General features: G+C 34.9%; 1 non-coding gene across 1 annotated transcript; it reads right to left on the bottom strand.

Annotated features, from left to right (window-relative positions):
• Positions 1-4,137: 4,137 nt before the first annotated feature.
• LOC149159949 (U6 spliceosomal RNA) lies at positions 4,138-4,238 on the bottom strand. The gene has a single exon (XR_016262075.1). It is a non-coding gene; the product is annotated as a U6 spliceosomal RNA (small nuclear RNA).
• Positions 4,239-8,027: the final 3,789 nt, after the last annotated feature.

The following is an 8,027-nucleotide window of genomic DNA, read 5'->3' as shown; positions in this document are numbered from 1 at the left end:
ATCCTCATTAAGAAAATTAGGAAAGAGGTTTTCTAGTTCAACTTTATCAAATATGTGATCCTCCTCCCATTCTTTGAACTATATATTGGAAAAAATGAATGCCTCTTTCATTATGAACTTAAGTGAAATGAGTAACCTACCCTCATAATTCATGATGCGCTAGATAATTTTAACCTTTTAGTTAGAAGCTACCCTATGGAAAAATCTAGTATTTTTATCCCCTCCTTTAATCCAAGTGACCTCTTGGGACACCACTCCTCCTTCTGATATTTTATTATATTATTCTTCCTTTGAACTATATCCATCACCGATTTCATGTGGTGGTTAGAGAGGAATCCAAATATGGAAGGATCCATATCAGAGGAAATACCATCCTCGGTCTCCCTAAGTTCCAGTATTTGATCGTTCTTACAATTGTTGACCCAGGCTTAGACTTTACGCTTGAGTCTCTTGAGTTTGACACTGAAAGACTACATTTTTGAATTGGTGACAAGGTTGATTGGTTGAATCCAAGATTGAGAAAGCAACTCCTTAAAATCCTACTCTTCGATCCATTGATGATTAAATTTAAAGGGCATGGAGCTTTGTTCCTCATTTCCCCTCCATTGAATCATGATTTCATGGTGGTCAAAGGCTTTAGAGAAGAAACATTAATCTTCAATAGTTTTCGTTGTCATTGTCAAGGAAGAGTGAATGAACTGATCAAGCCTTTTGGCAATGACATCCTCACCAGACTGCCCATTTCTCTAAGATAGACATAAAGGATGAGGGACAATGTCTAAGAAAATATTTCAACTAAAAAGGTCCTTAAAACATTTTTCCATTGGATCCATCTTATCTTTCTTCCCCGAGAACTCTTGAGCATCCAAGGTTAAATTCAGAATACCAACGAAAATTAGATGCTGCAAATCTAAGATATCGCTCCCAATTTTATCCTATAACACCTTTTTGTTAATATAGGGTCCATTAATGCTCAATATTTGAACCCTTTGGCTTATTCCTTGACAATATCCAGATAATATGATGACAACCTCTGACTTATATGCTTGAAAGAGCATATTTAAGGATTCCACAGGGAAGCTAGCCCTCTATAATTTCAAATGGCACTCGTGGCACAAGAGTTCCAAGGAGGGATAGTTTAAGGAGAAATTCAGATCCATTTCCCTTAGAAATCATAGTATCATACAAGAAAATTAGGAGCCTTTGATTGGATGATACAATACATGGATATTGATGTTTGGGGAGATCTTAGCCCCATGATGTTAAAGGACATTATTTTCATCAAGAAAATGATGAACTGTGAAGCTCCACTCTAAGGTCTTGATTTTGTCTAATTTCCCCATTTGAGATATCATCTACTGATGGTCTGGGATCAAAATGAGGGCATAAAGACTCTTCTAATGTCTCAAAAAGTTTGTAAATCATTTTTTGACTCAAATTCTCCACATAGAGATATCGTTTTGTATTCGGTTTTATTTGTTTTCCTTCTGGTAGAGTCCTTTTTCTCCGGTTCATGTTATTTATTTTTCTCCCTTTCTTAAAATAAGGTCCCCTTAAGTGACTAAGGCTCAAGTCTCAATGAGAAGGAACTAGTAATACGTTCTAGATCGGCATCCCCAAAAAGGGAAGAAGGTTTTGAATTTAGTTGAAGTATTAATCTAATAAAGGATAGGAGAGAAAATTTTCTCTGAGACGGATTTGAGAAGATGAGCTATGAAGATGAAGGAAATTGAGATTTCCCAACTCGGTGAGGGATTTGAGCCATAGTTGTTGAGACAAGAGTACAATTTTTCTAGTTGTGGTTGATCGAAATAGAACTCATATCCTAATGAGGGGAAAAAGATTTGGGAGATTCATATTGGGAGGCTAGGGGAGAAAAGTTCCAAAAGTTCCCTTCCAATCTTCTCTTTTTTATAAGAAGTCGATTATCTCTGGTAGTTTTCCAATCCAAACCAGGGAGACCCCCATTCATTTGGAGAAGACAACTGACCATTAAGTGCCTAATTTTTTTGCATGCATTGCATCTGAATGGGATTCCCTAGTAGCCCACATGTTTCTTAATTGAAAAAGTGCCCCAGAATAAATCAATTGCCTAAGGAATACCACATCATAGATCAACCTATACCAACAACCAAGCCTCCCTTTTATCTAAGAATCCAATGCAACCTTCATCCACATAAGAAACTTTTCCTATCCTACTTGCAATATTTGATATTGTCTTCTTAGACCATAGCTTCAGTCCGACTCTAGGGAGTTTAGCCCACACAGGTTTTCTTTTGGGTCATTCCACAACTTGGTCTAAACAAACATTCCATTTTTTCAAAATTAGGAAGCCACATCCCTTAACCCATGGAAATTCTAGGATTTTATTGGCATCCTCTTCTGTTAAGAAGTGGAAACAAAACCAGTTGTTCACTAGGAAACTGACTTTAGGTATATATCCTAAGAGGGAGAACCAATCTTTTTGAGTCCATTGCTTCATCTACCCACCATTATTTGACACAAACTCTAAGCATCCCACTAGGACCCTTTTTCAGTCTCACAACGATTTCCCAAAAAATGTCTGCCCCAAGAAATATTTTTTGAATTTATTCTTAAGCATTAATGGGATTCTTGTTCCTTATTTTTCATTCAGTTATAGATAACATTTTCCAATGTAGGGGGATCATATGCCTCCAGGTCTTTGTCCTGACAGGAAGATTTTCCAAGGACTAGATCAGGAAATGGATTTAGCCTTATGTTCTAGTCGGCCAGATCTTCTTTGTGGCGATGGTAATGTATATGAGCTCCTATGCATCTTGAATATGGTCAAAATATATTTACTGACCATTCATGTAGACTGGAGATTTGGTGCTCCCACCCACCCCACTTCAAATGCAAAAAAAATTCTAATCGGAGCTAGGTATTATTGCTTGAGTTATGGGATTGGTTATCAACACAATGGACCCCACCAATGCCACACAATGAGGGTAGTCCAAATGATGTTTGTTGTTTTGATTCCAAATTTCAAAGGCTCTTTAAATTGGCTATATTTCTGACACCTCCACTTGTTGGTTGTATGGAATTATTCTAAAAGTACATAAAGGACAATGCTTCAAGAATATGAAAAAGTACTCCTGTTTTTTCCTACTCAAGGCTTTATTCTAGAGTTGTTTTTGAACTCCATACTTAACTTCTTCTCTTATACACCAGACTAGAGAATTAATGTTAGTATTTTTCATCCCCTTATGGAGGTCAAGTAATAACGCTTGGCTTTATACCATTTTTTATGGGACATAATTATAAAAATTTAAAATCATCTACCATCCAACCATCCTCTTAATTGCACTGAGAAAGCATCAAACCTGTACGAGGTCTATTCTGAGAACCTTCAGTGTGAACCTTGAGAACTTGATGAAGATAGTAAGGTAAAATTTGAATAATTCACCTTTATATTTTTCTTCAATATGTTATTGGTTTCTTTTAGTTCCTTGAGTTTCCACGACAGTCACACTTTTTGCTCTTTCAATAGACATTTTGCAACCAACAACACCAAATTTTCCACCACCAAATACTACACTTAAACCACCTTCCCGAACACCTACACTTAAAGAATCCAACCCTATGTTCCTCATTCTCCTCAATTTCGATATGTTCTTCCAACACCGATTTTAAAAATTTGTTGATTTCATAGTATCTTGATTCTAGAGTAATATGTAGTATTTATGTCCCATTTATGCAAACCTTTTCTTTCTGGACTTACTAATATCATTAATCATAATATATAGAAGCAAAATGGTACCAATGACCAATAACGCCAATTGTAGACATCCAAATACATCAATCCAATATATTTTTCATCAGTTCAAAAATCATACTTCTTACCATGTAGCATCATGTAGTATCCCATGCTTGATGAATGAATATAACACATGCTTCATCTATGATAGTCTCCAAGGAGAGATCTATACAATCATTACCAAACAAATACTTCAATAACTCCATACCTTTTTGTTCTAGACACAGACTTGGATTCAGCTCACTTATAACTCAAACCAATCGCTTCATCGAAAGCTACAATTTACTCCAAAATATTACGCAACACTAGTGCTTTAGGAATATGAAAAAATAATCTTTTTTTTTCTTCCTCAAGGAGCTTAAAATTTGGACCATTTTTCAATTTCCCTATCATCCTTGCGTAGATAACATGGTAATCTTGTTTGTATCATTCCAATATTTTTGTAATTAGAAGGATCAATATGATTAGACTCCCTACCACTGTACCCACCAGTTGACCCAAAACTACTTGAGGCTAGATTGGCTATGATTTAACCTAAATTCTGATAGAAATTCTACAAAATGGAATTTTTGGAGTTTAAGTTTTTAATGGGTTTGTCATTATTCGATGGTGATTTCAACTGGAATGAGTAGTCCACACCTGATATTTACACTCTTCCTTTGAGGTATGGAATTCTAGCTTCTTCATAAACTTCTGTCCCGTAGAATCTTATCCCTTACTAATTCTAAAATGGGTATAAGTGAGTCTTCAATAAATTTCCCAACATGATCAATACTAGGCCAATGTTTTAAATGTTTAGTCTAGGCAGATTGCCTTTCTGGTGTTGGCATATGATGGTAGAATTGATTGAATCATAGCTGTGTTGCTATAAGATACAACATATCCACAAACATGGGGAATTTAATTAGAGAGTTTAGGCTAAGAATTCCCCTCTACATGTTGGAACCCATCTATCTTGAACATCTTACAACCTATTTTTTTTCCCACAAAGGTAGAATCATCCAAATTCAATATTGGTTCTAAATTAAGGAGTAGATTCATGACAGAACTAGGAGAGGCTGGGTCTATTCACTAATCTATGGATCTCACACAAATTTCCATTGGACTAATGTTGAAATAGGGAATTTAACAATTCTTGGAACACTTACACAATTGAGGGTGAATTGGATTCACACAAAAAATTCACATATTCAGCACAAAAGATCAACCCATAAGGACTACAACTTAACATAGATCATTTAATTTATTAAAGATATTATATTTATAGGGACACACACAACTTACACCCATATTTTATAGGTATAGCGAGTTTCCTCTAGCGATTTTTCTAGCTTGTGATCCCTTGACTGAGTATATACATACATATTTCATTTATTGGCCATAATATCTCTTAGTAGAACAAAACTATTTAAACATCTATTCATTTTTACTAAAACTAAGTCAGAACTCAAATTCACTCTTCTTTTCCTTGTACAAGACCACATGGGAAAAATAGAAACTCATCTAAAATATATGAACACTCTAGATTCCTTTTAGAATCAGGACACATGTAACACCCTATTTCCAATTTATAGGATTTATATTTCAGGGAAATATTTTTCTCTTTTGGAATTTCACAAAAATGGTTTCCTATATGTTGATGCTTCTACATTAAACTACACAAGTTGAAATTTTCGATGACTTTTTGGTCATGTGCCATTATATTGGTTGTAATCCTCTAGGATCCTAGAGTTTATGTCTTTGTTGGTTATCAAAATGGCTCCATTGTTTCCTTGCTACTTTTAACTTTCCAGACCTCTAGACTTTATGTTGTCGTTCTCCACTAGCATTGTCAATATAAAATTAATGCAATCAACCTTTTGCTACGGCGTGCCTTCATCATTTTAATATGCCTCATTTTAGGAAACTTCCTCATTAGCATCCATACTTCCTGAATTTCATTACCTAACTTTGTTTTTAGTTGAAGCTTTCTATTATAATCTTCTTCTAGTTCCAAATTTACATGTTAATATGCACCTTTTTATTTATTGATCTCCCCTCCAAGGATTTCAATTCCATCAATGACTCTATGTTTTCATTACATTTCATTAGCGGTTTATTTAGGTGTTGTTGTTCATCTTCATTAGCTTTCTCATGGCTATCTTCCCAAGACAATTTTTTCTTGTTAAACTAAATAATAGGTTCCTGTAAACTTTCTCAGAAAATTGCATTCATCGAGTATGTGTTGTCATCACTTTTATTGTCTAAATAAGACAATCATTTTCCTCTTCCTTATCATAAGAGTGTTCTGATCATTTTATATCATATCTAAATTTCAAACTCTTTATTGCTTCAATTCCTTTAAAATAAATTCCTTCATCTTTGTCTATACTTATGACAACTTGAAATGAGTGTTTTTCTTCAGTACATGCAAAAATTCAACCATGGACAAATTATCAATTTTAAACACATAAATCCCTTTGGCCTCATTCAATACCTCTGACATTAAATATTTAAGATGATCTCTCCTCTCCAAACAATCTATGACACTCTTAACAAGTATTTTATCAACATCATTATCTTCCTTCATGATAGTTTGTAAAGATTGTACACCCTCTTGACCTACACATAGTTGATTAGTTTTAAAAATGTGATTCTCCAGAGCCGCTGCTAATGCTCGTGACATCATCTGTTATTTTCGAATTTTGTTAGAGTCCATGAGACTTATAAATCTCTTTTCATTATCTTCATCATGATCTTCACCAAGGAGTTTTCCTTGTTCGGGTTAATAGAGGTAAACTTCCTCTCCCTAATACTCAATTTTCTTGAGTTCCTTCATCTCTAATGAATAAATTATGCTATTATTTAGCCTCTTTTGTAGTAGAGGCCATTTTACCCTTTTATTCCTCAACACCTAACCATGTCTCTGGTCTTCTTCCATTTTTTGTAGCATTTGCAACATTACGCTGACTCTTTCTTTTAAATAAACCATTTCTCATTCAAATTCCTCTTGACTCATCCTTCCCCATGTTCCCTTATCTTTGGAACCTTCTTTTCTCCTTTTGTGGCTTAAACCTAAGTCATTTTGATGACTATCAGTAGTAATATTACTTCCTCTTTTGTGAGATTCCTCTTTCCCACCATGAGATACAATCAATCCCTCATAAAATGTCTTCTCCATTCATCCAATCACCCTAATACCTCAATAGGATTTCTCCTTAGCTTAGCCATTGAGTATTCCTCTCATTCTCTCCTCTAGAACCTCTTGAGCAATCCTTTCTCTTATGGGATTTTTCACCTACTGCTCACCCCTCTCGAGAACTTATATTGTTCTCTTGGCTTCCATTTGAGGACTTCCCATATCCTCTTTTCCTTTCCAACCTTAGTTGGAATACTTCTAACGTAGCCTCTCTACTAAAGGGTTATTTTCCATAACTTCTCAGCTTCTTATTTCTACCTTTAAGGTCTCCTTAATATTGGAATCTTCTTTTCAATTCTGAGTTCCACGGTTCATCGCCATTTAGTGCACCAATATACTTAGATTGCAATTTCTCCAAATCTATTAATTCTATGGCTAGGAATATCCTCAATTTATTGTGTCCCAACTCTAATACTTTCCCAACTCTCTATACTAGAATTATGATTCCTTTTTCTACCTGTACTACTCTAATACTACGAGTAACATTTTTTTTTTCATAAACTCCCCTAGTATGTGGTTCAGGAAATCCAAAATTCCTATAACTAATAATAATAAGCATACTTTGTTTCAACACCATTACAAGTTATTACAAGATATGAATATCTAGCTACTACTCATGCAAATATATTACATGATCGTAAACTCTAATGCACTGAGATTTCTTTCCAAATTTGAACCTTAACATTATTAAAGAAGAATTATACTTACAAAAAATTTAGTCCCTACTCCTAGCTTCAAGACTCCTTACGACTTTGTTGTACGGATTTACACTAATAAGCTAGTACTTTCTCTTAGGAGCACCCTTCTCTTGGTTTCGGTGCTTGAACTACTTTTTACACTATTAGATCTACCACTAGACTCTTTCCCCGATTAGTTAACAGTCTCTTCAGGTTCACCCGTGAAAAATATTTTCAAACATATTGGTTGACTACAACACTTTTCAGCTTCTTCAAATCTAAGGAGCATGACTCACTCTGGTACTACATGACGTAGCCCTATTGGATTCTCTAGAAAATCCATCCCTCTTTGTCACCTTACACTAAATGCATGTGATCTTATGACCCACGACCT

Source organism: Pinus tabuliformis, chromosome 5_2, assembly GCF_031772625.1.
Source record: "Pinus tabuliformis cultivar Carrire ecotype Pingquan chromosome 5_2, CPIR1, whole genome shotgun sequence".
In the NCBI taxonomy this organism is placed as follows: domain Eukaryota; kingdom Viridiplantae; phylum Streptophyta; class Pinopsida; order Pinales; family Pinaceae; genus Pinus; species Pinus tabuliformis.
This window is presented reverse-complemented; position numbering and strand designations above follow the sequence as displayed.